We start from the raw sequence: 15,311 nt of genomic DNA, 5'->3' as shown, positions 1-15,311 counted from the left end.
CATGGCAGGGGGGTTGGAACTAGATGATCTTAAGGTCCTTTCCAACCCTAACTATTCTATGATGCTATATATTCCACTATTTTTATGCATATATTTGTGTACACATATTGCACCTGAACATCCTGATTAGCAAGAGGAATAACAAGGTGAGAACACTGGTGCTTACAGTGCTTCTGTGACTGCAATGTTTTCTGTCTGCACTGAACTTTGTCACCAGCCATGTGTACATATATATGTATGTATACATGCAGTATCCATGCATTTGTGTGTGTGACTGTGGGGAAAACGTACTCAGCTTCACTACTGGCTGGCCCTGGGGGACATGAAGCTGCAGCAACGTCGCCCTCTCCCAGGCTACTGGATTTGGCAGCTCCCAGCAACCAGCACAGGAACACATGCCTTACCAAAAACTGCCCGTACAGTCTGGTCTCTGCAGAATGGCTTTTTGTTTGCTTATTATATTTTTGTTTAGATAACTCTTTCCTTTCTTGCTTTCTTCCATCCATCCCTGTGATATTTGCCTTGCAGTGTTACTCTGTGCATGAGGGATGGTTAGACCCAGTTCTCTTCTCATTCTTCCAGATCAATCCCAATTAAATTACAGGGTCTTTTCCCATAGCATTTTCTGCCTACCAGAGTTAAAGGGATCAAGTTAGCACTGATAACTACTATTTTTGATATAAAGGTGTCGTGGTTTAAGCCAGTTGGCAAGTCAGCCACGCAGTTTCTACTCCCCCCCCACCCCCCCAAGGGATGGGGAGGAGAATCAAAAGAATGTAACTCCCACGGGTTGAGATAAGAACAGTTTAATAACTAAGGTATAACACAAATCACTACTGCTGCCACCAATAATAATAATGACCATGAGCCAACACTGTGCCCTTGTGGCCAGGAAGGCCAATGGCATCCTGGGGTGTATTAGAAGGGGGGTGGTCAGTAGGTCGAGAGAGGTCCTCCTCACCCTCTACTCTGCCCTGGTGAGACCGCGTCTGGAATATTGTGTCCAGTTCTGGGCCCCTCAGTTCAAGAAGGACAGGGACCTGCTGGAGAGAGTCCAGCGCAGGGCAACAAAGATGATTAAGGGAGTGGAGCATCTCCCTTATGAGGAAAGGCTGAGGGAGCTGGGTCTCTACAGTTTGGAGAAGAGGAGACTGAGGGGTGACCTTATTAGTGTATATAAATATATAAAGGGGGAGTGTCACAAGGATGGAGCGAGGCTCTTCTCAGTGGCAAACAATGATAGGACAAGGGGTAATGGGTACAAACTGGAACACAAGAGGTTCCACTTAAACTTGAGAAGAAACTTCTTCTCAGTGAGGGTGACAGAACACTGGAACAGGCTGCCCAGGGAGGTTGTGGAGTCTCCTTCTCTGGAGGCATTCAAAACCCGCCTGGACACATTCCTGTGTAACCTTATCTAGGTGTTCCTGCTCTGGCAGGGGGATTGGACTAGATGATCTTTTGAGGTCCCTTCCAATCTCTAACATACTGTGATACTGTGATAAGGGAAATAACAAGGGAAGAGAATACGATACCACCCGCCGAAAACGAGTCTGACTGAGCAGAGCATGCCCTTCCGGGTAACTCCAAGTTACATCCCCCGGCATGACGTGCTGTGGTATGGAATACCTCTTTGGCTAGTTTGGGTCAGGTGTCCTGTCCCTGCTTCCTCCCAGTTTCCCCTCCTCCCTGGCAGAGCATGAGACTCACAAAGTCCTTGGTCAGGGTAAACATTCTGACCAGCAACTGAAAACATCGGCTTTATCAGTATTATTCCCAGGCTGAAAGCCAAAACCACAGCGCTGCACCAGCTACTAAGAAGGAGAAAAAGTGACTGCTGCTGCTGAACCCAGGTCAAAAGGCAAGCAGCCTGCCCTCATTGCTACTTTTACCAAATTGCATAAACTCAAAACCAAACTGACTTACAAGTTATGATGACAATCATGAGAAAAACCTGCAAGTTTAAAACCCTGTGATTTAAATCTGCTGTAAGTAGGATTGAATCTAATAGTCTACCATTCAAGGCTGAACGCTCCGTAATTGTAGCACTGTGCAGAATACAATAAACCACCAGGAGAACAAAAAGAAAAAAAAAGAAAGAGAGAAAAGCCTTATTCAAGACAACAATGCCAGAAGAAGTAATTGCTATTGCAGCTCAGGCACTCCGAGGTGTTCAGCACTTCTGTAGCAGCATAAGCTCTTCCCAGCTGACTGTGCTTAACAAAGCTGTAATGGGAAGAACAAAACCCAAATCAAAATATGAATAAGAAGAATCCCCAATCCTTTTCATTTGATCCAAGCAGTAGAAACCCATGGTTGAAGCAAAATAGCATATACTTTATGACTTTGTCTGGCTTTGGAAGGGTGTTTTTTGAATTGATGTTTGAAGGCGAAGATAGTGAGCGCAGATTTAACTTCCCCAGTGCAAGAATGAAGTGATCCATCTCACTGTAACATGATGATCTTGCTTTTGCCATGCATTTCTGTGCACCCATTTCTGGTGCTTCGTAAGTTTAGAGATCACTTTATAGCATGGCTTCTTTCCTCTTGGATTTGACCTATTCTCCTGATATTGCAACTCCAGTGGTCCATAAATTAAAGTGATAGAAAACTTAGTAGTGAGTCTTTTTTGCAGGACATAAGCTAACATTTTCTTCTGAGCAGAGTGCTGTACAGGTAGAGTTCGACCCTGCCTCTGCTGAAGCAGAAGACACTTTCCCAGTTTTCCTTCATTGAGATAAATCTGTGCTTTTGTTCACACTATGATCACCTTAATTACATCAGAGATGTTATATTTTAAGAAACAGATTCTTGCTTGGGGCATAAACTTAAAACTGGCTATCCACAGTACTTATGGCCAAGTATTTACTTTAGGCTCTGCATGAAAATGTTAATGCTTCTAATTTCCTAGATTGCTAAGAAAGGATGCACTAGGTCGTACAGACTGGTCTGATGAATGTCATGTTGCTTGTCCTCTAAGCTCACCACCAAGGGTAAAACTGAAACATTTCAGTTACCAGGAGATAGGCATTAATTGTGTAGTATATAATAAGAGGAAAGACTTCAGTACAGCCAGCACTGGAGAGAAGGGATTAAATGACAGGCTCAGGTTATTCCACCAGGTGAGTAATCTTTAGATGATAAGCATGGAGAAAAAAACACCAAGAGAGAACCTATGTCTTATTGGGAAGAAGAGCAGATGTTTCCAGTATCAAACTGCAGCAGAAGACAGTATTAACAGATTAAGGATATGCAACACAGAAGCATAAAAATGAGGACAGAACATGTATTTTGATATCCAAAAAATTACATCGATACAGCAACAGAGAAAAACCTAATAGAAGAGCTGATAGAAGCACAGGACTGGAGAAAGACAAGCTTACCAGCAGCATTTGAAACCTGGAATCAGTGAAATATAGGCAGTGGCAGTGACCACTCTCTACCCTGTCATCCACCCCTGCATAAAAAGGCAAGACCAAAACCACCAAGAACATCCCTGATATGTTTGCCCAACTGTGAAGGAACTACCAGCCTCCTCAGTGCCATTTGTCACTTGAAAGCTTACTTCTGAGTCCAATCTAAATGTTCACATGGCATTTCCCCTCCATTTTTTTAGTTATGTGAATTTATATTCCCACTGTAGCAAAAGTTTTCACATTGACATATGGGTCAGAAAAATGCCAAATAAGCAAGCCAAAATGCATTTGAAAGGGTTGGGTTCTAATATATTGAAATTTTAGATTTTGTCATTATCTAAACCCAGGTAAATTCAACAGATTTTGGGGGTCCGGAGTGAAAGTGGTATTTCAGCTGAGTCCCTAAGCAAACTCAGCCAGTTGTGTGTCCATCTGTGTCTTCCAAAATTTTTGAATATAAAGAAACTAAGTTTGAGAGAACATTTTGAAGTTTAACAGAGTATTTCTTTCAATCATTGTGAAAATCAGCACCTGTCTGACAGTGAGAAACCCAAATTATTTGTCACTAAGAAAAAAGCAGGAAGTCCTTTATACTTTATTTTGAGTGACTATGGCTTTCAGTTGGCATGTGTGTAACTACAGATTAACCAGAGTGTTTGCAGTCTTGGGGCTGGTAGGGAGGACTGGGGCAGCTGGCTTAATGATGGTGGGTTGTGGTGGGATGGTGTAAGAGAAACATACTGCAAATCTGGAGGAACTTGGGCTTCACAAATACCACTCATTGATTTTCATTCTCAAGACATCTGTCCGTCAGAGAAGCATGTGGCTGACAGAGGAACAAATCTGCTTTGAATAGCAGAGGAACAGTGTGGCAATGTTTGGAAAGAATTCTGCTGATTTCAGGAGTCAGAAACAGCTCCTTCACACCCTGAGACTACTCATGTTTCTGAGAAGATAGTGGGCAGAGGTTTGGAAGGCTCCCCCAACAGTGAAGTGAAATACATGTCTTTGGGCAAATGATACAGAGAAACTGATGCTCGAGAGGAATGGTGAATACTGTTTGCCAAGCTGAAGGTCAAGACTTATATTCGGTTGAAAATAATTCCTTCTCAGATTCTTTTTGGTGGAGGATTTATCAGCATGGATTTATTTCAGTTCTGTTCTTTTAGCCTTATTAGTGGAAATAATGCTTCCAGCCTCCACTTACCACTTTTAAGCATGAATTTAAAATCTGACAGCTTGTCAGGCTGTCTTGTATCAGCACTTCCCTCTGCATTGCCGGAATGAGGTAAAAGAAAGAATGAGGCTAGATAAAAGAGTGAAGGGCTGTTGTGCAGTGAGAGGAAATAATTTGCTGCTAATGCACATGACAAACTGAAACATTTAAAGTAAAGGTCATTTTGGGGGTTATCTTGGAAAGAAATGAATGCATTTCTAAATCATTGACTAGTATGCCTTAATAGTATCCCAAGAGACAAAAGGCAACTGGAATGTATTCTAAAGGTCTGTGGGAGAGTCTCATGGGTGGAGCAGCACAATGAAACTGTCTGTCTACTCCAGCCATCCTGGCTTGCCTTGGAGACTAAAAAGGACCCTACAAATGTTTCTCTGCCCAGCCAGCCATCTCCAAGTGACCTTGGAGCCACAGCGCTGCCTCGATTGTGCGTGTCAGTGTTTGGGCAGATAGTCTGAGGTAAGCAAGAGAAAGAGGTGATTTTTTACTGGACTTCTTTTTATTAAAATAGACAAGGTTTCAGGTTCAGTCTCTTTAATGGTTCTGATGAGAAACAGAGTCCATGTGGTCTAACTGGAAGATGGTTCATGTTGGGTACCATGAAAGCAGCTCTCAGGGGGCAGAAAATTATAATTTCAAGGAATTTTTTAAGGGAGGAGCTGGCATAGGTCATCAAATTATGAATAGCATTCAAATCAGAAATTAAATGTCAGTTCTGCAATGCTACAGATGAGAAGCTGTAGCTGCAAGAGAAGGGAAGGGAAGCTTTTAAAGCACACTGTGCAGCATCCCTGAAGCAGAGCACAGTGGTCCAGTGTCTTCCTGAGTGATGAGATCAGACTTTAAAAAAGTTTTCAGTTAGATGGGAATCCTGAGCCAGAGGATTTTGACTTGTCAGAGAGAAAAACCTGAGGGGAAGAGCCCAATATGTACTCAGTTTTTAGGTTATCTTTTATCATATTTGGGAAGTGTTCCTTCTTAAAAATGAGACAAGCCAAATCACAAAAGACAGATGTAGTAAAGCAACATGTAAAACTTTGGAGAACTGACTATGCAGAAGTGAGACCAGACTGTGGGCAACCTAGCTAAGGCTATAGTTTGCTGCCTTACGTTAAACAGGACTTAAAAACATTGTCCTCTCTGAGTAGCATGGGCTGTCTTCTCTCTATGTGGTCTTTTAAGCACAGAAGCCAGGAAACAGTGGAATGAGCCAGTGGAGATGGTATCGACCTTGGCCACTTCATGCTATTATGTCAGCTCCTATCCAGCAGAATTGATTGGATCAGAGATGGGGACTTGCCAAGTGGAAATGCTGTGTTGGTACAAGACAAGTGCAGTGGCCAGTGGGCTAGCAGTTGTCTTTCTTGCTTAAAAACGAGAGGAGGGCTTTAAAGAAGTACCATTGTACTCCAGAAAATTATTTGTCATTGTCAAGTATTTGCCTGCTTGTCTTCCTGTTGTCATTTTCTTCCCTCAATAAAGCAGTTTTGTCCAGTCAACTGACTGACTGCTTGCAAGCAGGAATTGCACCTCAACCAGCATCCAGATGGCTCAAGATAGTATTTGTTAGTGACACCTGAGAATTGAACCCAGGCCCTTTTCACTGGCCACCTATATCTGCTTGCATAGCATTTTATGTTAATTAAGGTCAGGCATAAGGTGACTGTTAAGAGTAAATAAAAGTCTGTTAAGTAAGAAATATGTAGATCACCACTTGAGTATTATTTTCTTTGTTTTATATGAACAGCAGTGAAATTTTTTTGCATTTGTAGAAGTAGGGTGAAATTTATCTGCAATCTGCTCCTTCTATTTCAATCTCTTGTCAAGGCTTCTCATTTCTGTGCTCTGGAGGTTAGTGTGTTTGACACTCTCTTGGAGCAATACACAAGCACCCTTCATTTTGACCTTGTGTTCTTATAAATTGAGTCCACTGGCAGCAAAAGAAATTGAACATTAGTGTTAAATAGGGAGTGTGGAATCATTTGTTTCCATCTCAGGTAAAAATTCTGAACTGTGTATTCAGGCAGGGCTGGTGCTAAATTAGTTGAACATGTAGATTTGTTCACAAAGAGCAGTGTGAAACTGCTGCTTTTCTGAGCAAGCCCCAGCCTAGTTACCATTGTGCTCCCTTTCTTACCAGTGCTCCTCAACACCACCACTCATATGATTAAAGATTACATCTCTGCTAAATTTAAAAGGCTCTAAATCTTTCACTATACCCTGCCTAAGGCTGAGTGGAGATTTTGCTGGCAAAGCAACATTACTTTTGGACCATACTTAAAAAAAACCATGGGTTTTTCATTCTCTTCCCTCTTCATTATACTGGTGCAAAAGATGCTGCTGAGCTGAGCTCAGCTCTACAGTGTGCCCTTCTCTTTTTGACAAGTATTACATGACTGAGACCCACACAGTCCCAGCGTACTCTTTTATCTCATTTTCTAGTAAACTTTTCTTCTTTCAGTGCAACCCCAATGCTTGCCTAAAATAGTAGTGCTTCAAATCAGTAAATATAAAGGATGAAGCAGCTCACTATTTATCTGCCACTAGAGGTTCCAATCTACTGTGAAAAGTACAACTTAAATGCACATAGCACAAAGAAATCTGCAGAGTAAGGCTTCCCTTAATATACTTTTGAAATCACTTTCAAAAAATATATGCTTCTCAAAGGTTTTGTTCAGAACAGTGGAAAGTATGTCTGGGCAAATACTAGATATGAATAGCTCCGTGGAGAGATCCTTTATTCACAAAAAGAAACTAACATGGAAATCCACTTGCTAATAAGTGTTTTGCCCCTCTCCCGTAGAATACTGGAACAGTTAAAAGAAAAAAAAAAACCCAGAAAATTTAAGGAAACATTGAAATACTATTCAGAATTGTTCCGCTTAACTGGGTCAAGCTATTTTGAAGTTTAAAGGGTGATAGGTTTTACTAGGAATATGAAACATTTGTATAGCCATATTAGTAAACATCATTTACTTAGAGAGCTTATAGGCCAGGAGTGGATGAGGCAGTGTAAAATTCTGTTTATGACTGTCTGGCCAATTGCTTTCTTTCCTTGGAGGGTGCTTCTATTTCAGAAAGTCTTGACCTACTGGGAATAAGATATCTAGTGCTGGATATTAGCATTTAACATCTTATTTTAGAAGTGTTTGTGATAATTTCAGAGGACTGATTAAAGATGTTGATTAGATCCATCCATCCAAATGGCCTCAAGCTGTGGCAGGGGAAGTTTAGATTGAATGTTAGGAAAAAGTTCTTCACTGAAAGGGTAGTCAGGCATTGGAACAGGCTTCCCAGGGTTGTGGTGGAATCACCATCCCTGGAAGTACTCAAAAAACAGGTAGGTGAGGCTTTTAGTGACCTAGTTTAGTGGTGGACTTGGCAGGACTTGGCAGTCCCGTCCCGGGGTAACGGTTCCGTTGCTGATCTTAAAGGTCTTTTACAACCTAGTCGATTCTATGATTCTGTGATATTGTAGGATTAGGGATTTAAGGAGGAGGTGAGAAAGGGCCAGTGCCAGAGGATTTGAGATTGTACTCAGAATGCAGGGCTGAGAGATAGAAAATGGGTGGAGGAGCATCACTTGGTTTCATTTTGATTTTTAACTTTCTCCCACTTGTAAAACCTGCCATGCTCCAGTTGCTGCTCAATATGAAAGACTGGCTGCCTCCATCACTTATGAGCTTATGTGGCTACTCAAATATTTAGTTTTTCCTTAATCCATTTAACTTTAAGTACCCAAATATTGAACATTTGGCCTGAAGTTCAGCCTAATACCTGGTGTCATTCATGGGATATGTATGAGATAGATAGAGCTTTGAAGAAAACAAACATTCTTATCAGGAAAAAAAGAGGCAGTTTATAAGGATGCCAGATGAGTAAAGATGCTAGGTTCTTAAAATGGACTAAGAGGTGAATGACTTACTTAGGCTTCCTGAACATGTTTCTGATACAGATCTTTCTGTTCTTTGACATTCACATACATTTGTCACTCTTGATTTTTATTCTTAGTAAGAATTGCCAGCATTTGGGGATTGCATTTTACATTTCATAAATGTAGAAATGTCCAAAAATGACAACAGCACACATGGGTATATGTGAGAGTACATGCACACATTATTCATGGCACTAGCTGGATAGAGAGCTTTACTTTTCACTCTCAGTAATTCTTAGCTAAGGCAATTTCACAGCCATAAATTCACTACAGAAAACATGCTAAAACTTAGGCGAGAAATGAGAAGTGTTTAATTCTGAAAGTGTAAATGTATTCATCTTCAACTGTGTGAGCAAAATATGTCTTTTCAATTTCTTACCCTGTTTTATTTTATTTCAGACATAGTTAAAAATTGTATGTACTTCCGAATGTAGGGTTTTTAGTTGTTACAATGCAATATTACAATGCAGACAATGTGAGAGTTTCAGCTGTTACTAAATCATTTTGGCTGAAATTCAGTGACCCACAGGACCCCATGTAATCAACCCATGCCATGTTCTGTCCCCACCACTCCATTTCTATACTGGTGTTACTTTATAGTCAATACTATTGACTCCGTAGCAATGATGGTGTTTGAAATGCCAAGTCACATGCCAGTGACTCAGGTGGAAGAGCTCTTTGGAAGAGTTCTTATTTTGATGCTCATCCTTTTGCTCTTTGATGTATTTTATTATCCTGACGTATTACCTCAATAGATAGTAACAAGGCCCTTATCTGTAGGGTTCATCATACTACACACATGCTTAAAATGTATCAGAAAGTTATTATCCTTATTTCCATAGAAAAGTTGCCTTGTTCAGAAAGAAAATACCCATTTCCACCATTATGTCATTTGCAAAATGTTTTTTAAAGAAATGTTTTTACTGTTTTACTTAAGGCTTGCCTGCAAAGCATGTAGCTTCTTTCATTACATCTCTCCCAAGACCAGGGTCTCAGCGCAGGTAGACATGATTTCAACCCAGTTAGCATTTCAATAAGTGAATTTCAATACAGCTTCACCATTTCTGAGGCCAAAGCAGTTATATCTGTCTGCAGTGTACTCTGATGACACAGGCAAGCTTTCTTCCTCCCCTCCCTCAGAATAGAAATCTTCAGAAGTTTAATTTAGAATCAGCTCCATCTGACATGAAAAATAGGGATATGTGGATGCTTCTAAGGCAAAGGCACAAGCCTTTTTTATATGGTTTGGAGGAAGCCCTGTATGCTTTTGTTTGGTCAAACTCCACACAAGGCAGTGTGAGACAGGTGTTTGAAGGTCTTTCTTGGACAAAAGTATGAAACAAATGATATTGAACAAAGTAGAAATTTATTTTATTTCATTTTTACTAAAAAATAACCAGTGCAAACGTGACTGAGAACAATGATTTTGAAAACATATTTCCCAGTTAGGAAAACCACTACAGTGAGGCTTCAGGCAGCACTATTAATTACCCTATAGCTGTGAACTGATTTTATGTTTAGTAATTGAACTTGTCTGTTTTCACTTGCTGGCATCAGGAGATCTGTGATGGTATAACATGACATTCACTGTCAGATATCCTTTTCGGAGCAAGTCCATGAAGTCAGTCCTCTCTGATAAGCTGAATGGATGGAGGTCTTTAATCCAGGCATCCCAGTTTCTTCTGCAGCCCCTGAACTTCAAATGGCTGACCATCTTTCTGTAGAAAGGCTTGATTTCAGTGACAGGAGGAATTACTCAAAACTTACTGAGGTTTTAAAATCACCTGTATATTGTTCAGCCATCAGTAATCCCTTTGGATTTACAGACTTGGCAGCAATTGCTGTGTTAGTTGATTTGGAACAAATCACTGATAATTAGGAAAACCTCCATGGGCAATTGTCTAATTTAGACACCATTTCTATTTCCTTTCATGCCTATATGAAAACACTGGGGCAGCCTCTTCCTATTGCTTTCACTGATATTCTTTAAAGTATTTCAGACTGGAATTGAAATGTATTTTGCCTCTCCATGATTGTTCTCATAAATAACAAGACAGACATAGTTTGGATTCCAGGACATCACTGTGAGCCACAGTAACACTCCTCTGCGATGCATAAGAAAGAGAGAGAGCAGATGGAATTATGACATTTAAAACCAATTCTAAGGAGAGTCCTTAAATGATAGCAACCTTTGCTATTGCCATTCATTATAGATGCTTATTGTTGAATGTGTTGAGAGCTGTAATTATTGATTGCTCAGCAGCCTCAAGATGACAGCTAGTAAGAAGTATTAATACCTTGTATAAAGAAGTGAATAAGAAATCATTTTTTTTTTTCAGAGGTTAGGTTTATTCTAAAGATAAATTTCAGTTTTAGAGCCCTTGAGAAAATGAAGTGTAGGAGCAAAAAGGTCTGCTCACACTTTCTGCCTGAAGAAACGCTGAGATACAGCATATTGCTTTGTAAGTTAGCATTCAGTGGATGCTGAGCATTTACATTGAGCTGTTTTGTTTTTTTCTTTCACTTATCTCAAGGCATCGGCTTCAGTGAAGTTACAGCTGATTTATGTCTTCATAAACGTTTTTTTTGTGCTATTGTACATGCTCTGTACAAGCTATAATTATTGCAAGCATCAGGAAAGAGACTCGTGGCTTTAGGTCTTGCAAATATTTCAGTAAATTATGCAGTAAATTTATTGGAAAATAAAGTTTAGAGACTAAAGCTATATCTGGCTCTTGGTAATTATCTTTGGCAAAATGCTGCACTCAGACTTTCACTATTTTATTTCCAGAACAGTTTTGAAAACTGGCCTTAAAAATAATTGTTTTAAACCCCTTAAATTCATGGAACATTTAATTTCAGTTCAAATAAAATTATTGAGAATGAGCTCAAATGATTATTTCTTCCTGTTCATTTCCTCTTATTTCGGCTTGTTGAAAAAAACAAAAAATCCTGTCTCAGCCCCTGTGCTGAAACATCCACACTTTTGATTGATAGCTCTGCATAAACCCCTGTGAATTACAGTATTCCACATGTAATCACTTAGGTTGCCCTGGGAGAGTATGAACAGCACCACAAGATCTGGCCCATAGCATCACTGGAAAAGATTGACAAATTACAGCAGTAGAAACAATTATGATTTTGAAATAGGATATTGTGGATAAACTGGTCTAATATCCTGTAATTCTAACACTGTGGTCTGATTTGCCTGTCTAGGCTCTCTGTGACCAACTAGAGAATGACAAATGCACCTCCTTAAGGCATCTCACATGGCTTAGTCCTCACATGGGTAAGATGGCTGTAGAGAGAATGAGTAGGTGGATGAGTAAATGCATAACATTTAGATAGCTAATGGTAGCTAAAGTGGGGGAGCCCATCCTTTATGGTTTCTTTGTCCACAACCTCAGTCAACTAACTCCCTGAATCTTAAACTTAGAACATGTAGGTCTTTACAGAAATATTGTTAGCTCTGCTCAGGTCTCACCTGCCAGCTTGTCATTATCTAGATATCTTGATTTATTTTTACAGAGCCAAATGCAGACAAAAATGCAGATAAGCATTAAGTACTGTTGATTGGCACTCAGTGCCTTGGAGATGTGATGTAATAGCAAAGCAAGCAGCTTGCTTATCAGTAAATAACAAGTAATACAGATGGTTTTCTTACAACTGAAGTGCCTTTTACTTTGAAAAATTAATGATTTATTCTATTAAACATCTCTCTGGAAGTACACTTTATTGAGTTATTGGCTGACATTTTGATTTCCCTCAGCAGGGGGAAGTGAAATTTAACACATAAACACTGAAACATTTCCTTTTGAATTGAGCAGTACATGACTTAAACCACGACAATGACGAAGGTCAAAACACAATTGCTATAATTTTTCACTCTGGCATTACAATGTTTAAATAATGTCATGCTAGTATTTGTACATAGCTTGCTGTTTATGGCTTCTTTTTACTCAGGCTGTGATTTTTGTATTTCCTACGATGCTTGATCATTATTGTAATACTTTGATGTCAGTAATCAAGTCATATTTTTTAAAAAGCACTGAATCTGAACACATGCAGCCCAATTCTGCAGCATTTATCCATACAGAACAATTCTTTGCTGCCTCTGTAACAACTGGGTCTTGTTGTGAATGCTCCCAGATTAAGATATGACTCCAAAAATGTAAGTGGTACAACAAAAGTTGTAAAGTATGGCTTTAAGCTTAAGTATGAAAGTATGCTGAAGTGGTTCAGAATCTCGTATCTTTCTGATATTCAGTGGAACACAGGTTCTTGAATTCCTGTCTGACTTTTAAAAAGTAAGACTTACAAGATTACTAGAAAATACATATTAGCCAGGTACTCCAAAACAAATTGCTGTATAATATAGGACCATTCTAAAGGGAAAAAAAAAATAATTGGTGCTATCATATGAGTATGAAGTTGTGAGTTGTTCTCCTGCCACATAGCAATATATAGTCCCCCTCCACCTCCCAATCCTGATGTAAAAAACGTTGAAAAGTTCAAAACTTTAGGTGCTTGAAAGGTGTCACAAGGCTTGAAAATTGACCGTCAAAATGAGAAATATGGGTTTCCTTGCAGTCATTAGAGAAAACCATCACCAGAGGCTACCATGAGATTGGTCATGGGAGGCTCTAAGGACCATTTCCCATCTGAATGAAACTGGGATGCCCAGTCAAACTGCATCTTGTAGTAAGACTGTGTCTTATTAGTAAGATAAGCAGAGCCAAGGACTTTTCTTTCTCCTTGAAGGCAAATGGTGTGGCACGGCTTTCGTCTTTAAACTAAACTTTGCCTTGCCCCTTCTCTCCAAAATGTATTAACCTCATCCATATTGATTCTTAATCTGTTCTCTCTAAAAGCTGCATTATCATCCTGCGGTTAGGAAAGGAGGAAGATCTTACTTCCTACATGGAACATCCATACATTGGGCTTGTAGTGCTGGCTTTTATAAATTGCTGTCTGACGCATATTGAACACAGACACATCCAGTCCATCCTTCTCCGCCTGAGGGCCTTCTTCAATAGATGATAATTGTGGTTTTGTTTGTCTAATTCTTTAATCTACCTTTTTGTACGCGTTGCTCTACCATGACGCATTTAGTGGGTCATGGCAGAGCAACTTTTACCCCTTCACCAAATACCCCATAACCTTTTTGATTTTATGGATTGTGAGTGTCCTGGGTTCAGCAGTAGCAGTCATTTTTCTCCTCCTTAGTAGCTGGTGCAGTGCTGTGTTTTTGACTTTCAGCCTGGGAACAGTGATGATAACACTGACATTTTTAGTTGTTGCTCAGTAATGTTTACTCTGACCAAGGACTTTCTGAGTCTCATGATGTGCCAAGAAGGAGGGGAAGCCAGGAGGAAGCAGAGACAGGACACCTGACCCAAACTAACCAAAGAGGTATTCCATACCACAGCATGTCATGCTGGGGGCAGTTACCCGGAAGGAATTAGATCACTGCTCGGTCGGGTTGGGTATCGGTCGGTGGGTGGTGAGCGGTTGCATTCTCTTCCTTTGTTGTTTCCCTTATCATTATTATTATTGGTGGTAGCAGTAGTGGTTTGTGTCATACCTTAGTTACTGGACTGTTCTTATCTAAACCAGTGGGAGTTACATTCTTTTGGTTCTCCTCCCCATCCCTCCAGGATCAGGGAGAGGAGCGAGAGGGAGTGAGCGAACGGCTGCATGGTTTCTGAATGACAGGCTGGGCTTAAACTATGGCAGTGGGTCATCCAGATTTATTATTATTTTTTTTTTAGTGGAGGGGTTGTTAGTCATCCATGCAATCTCTGACTGACTTTGGAAGCATTATACCATCCCTGTTCTCTAGTTCCTGACAGAATGGTATCTGGATAGGTGAAAATAAATGTCCAGGACTACCTGAAAAGGCAAGAATTACAAATAAAAGGAAACAATGAAAGATTAATTTAGCATTGCTAATGTTTGTGAGATTTTGACTATTCTATGCTCAGAAAATGAAATGTTTTGTTGTACTAAAGAGAACTAAAGCCCTTTGTCAATCAGCACGTCTTATGCCTGGATGCCTTAATTTAGTGACTTAATACACTTATTTTTCACAGGTTTTTAGAGGAAGTTTCTTTTAGCCTTCTGCAAGGAGCGATGGTTAATTCTTGTTGTATTTTCTGTCTTCTTTAATCTGATAAAATAAGAGTAACTCAAATCAATCATCAGAAAGGATGTCATACATAAAAGCTCAAAATTAGATGGTGGGGGAAACAGAGAAGGTGGAATATTAGATGTGCAAATTACTTGGAGAAACAGGAGGGTACTGAGTCACACTGCTGCACCTTGCTGCATGTTGGATGTTCTCTTTGCTCTCACTTAGCTCCAGGTTTGACAAAACCACTGCCTGGAGTTTCACATTCTACCACCATGTGACAATGGACATGATGGGCAGAAGGAGCACAGAGCACCAGCCTTGGTGAAATCAAGGCTAGTGTAGGAGTTTCTGTTCTGATACTGTCAGACTCAGCACCTCCTGCTGCAATAGATTCCCTGCCTTTCCCTCTATGCTCTCTCAGAATCTCTTGCTTTTACATGTTGGGAGCTGGTAACCTGGAAGATAAGGTTTGCAGGTTAGCATTTTCCTCCCTTTGAATTGTCTTCTGTGACTAATAGTTTAAATTTGAACCTAAATGAGCAATTTCAGGTTCTTACTGAGATACAGTCTTGCAAGCTAAATGTCTCTGAGCAG

The sequence above is a fragment of the Psittacula echo genome (genome assembly GCF_963264785.1).
Source record: "Psittacula echo genome assembly, chromosome: 2".
NCBI lineage: Eukaryota > Metazoa > Chordata > Aves > Psittaciformes > Psittacidae > Psittacula > Psittacula echo.
The sequence above is the reverse complement of the archived record's forward strand: the minus strand, read 5'-3'. Positions refer to the sequence as shown.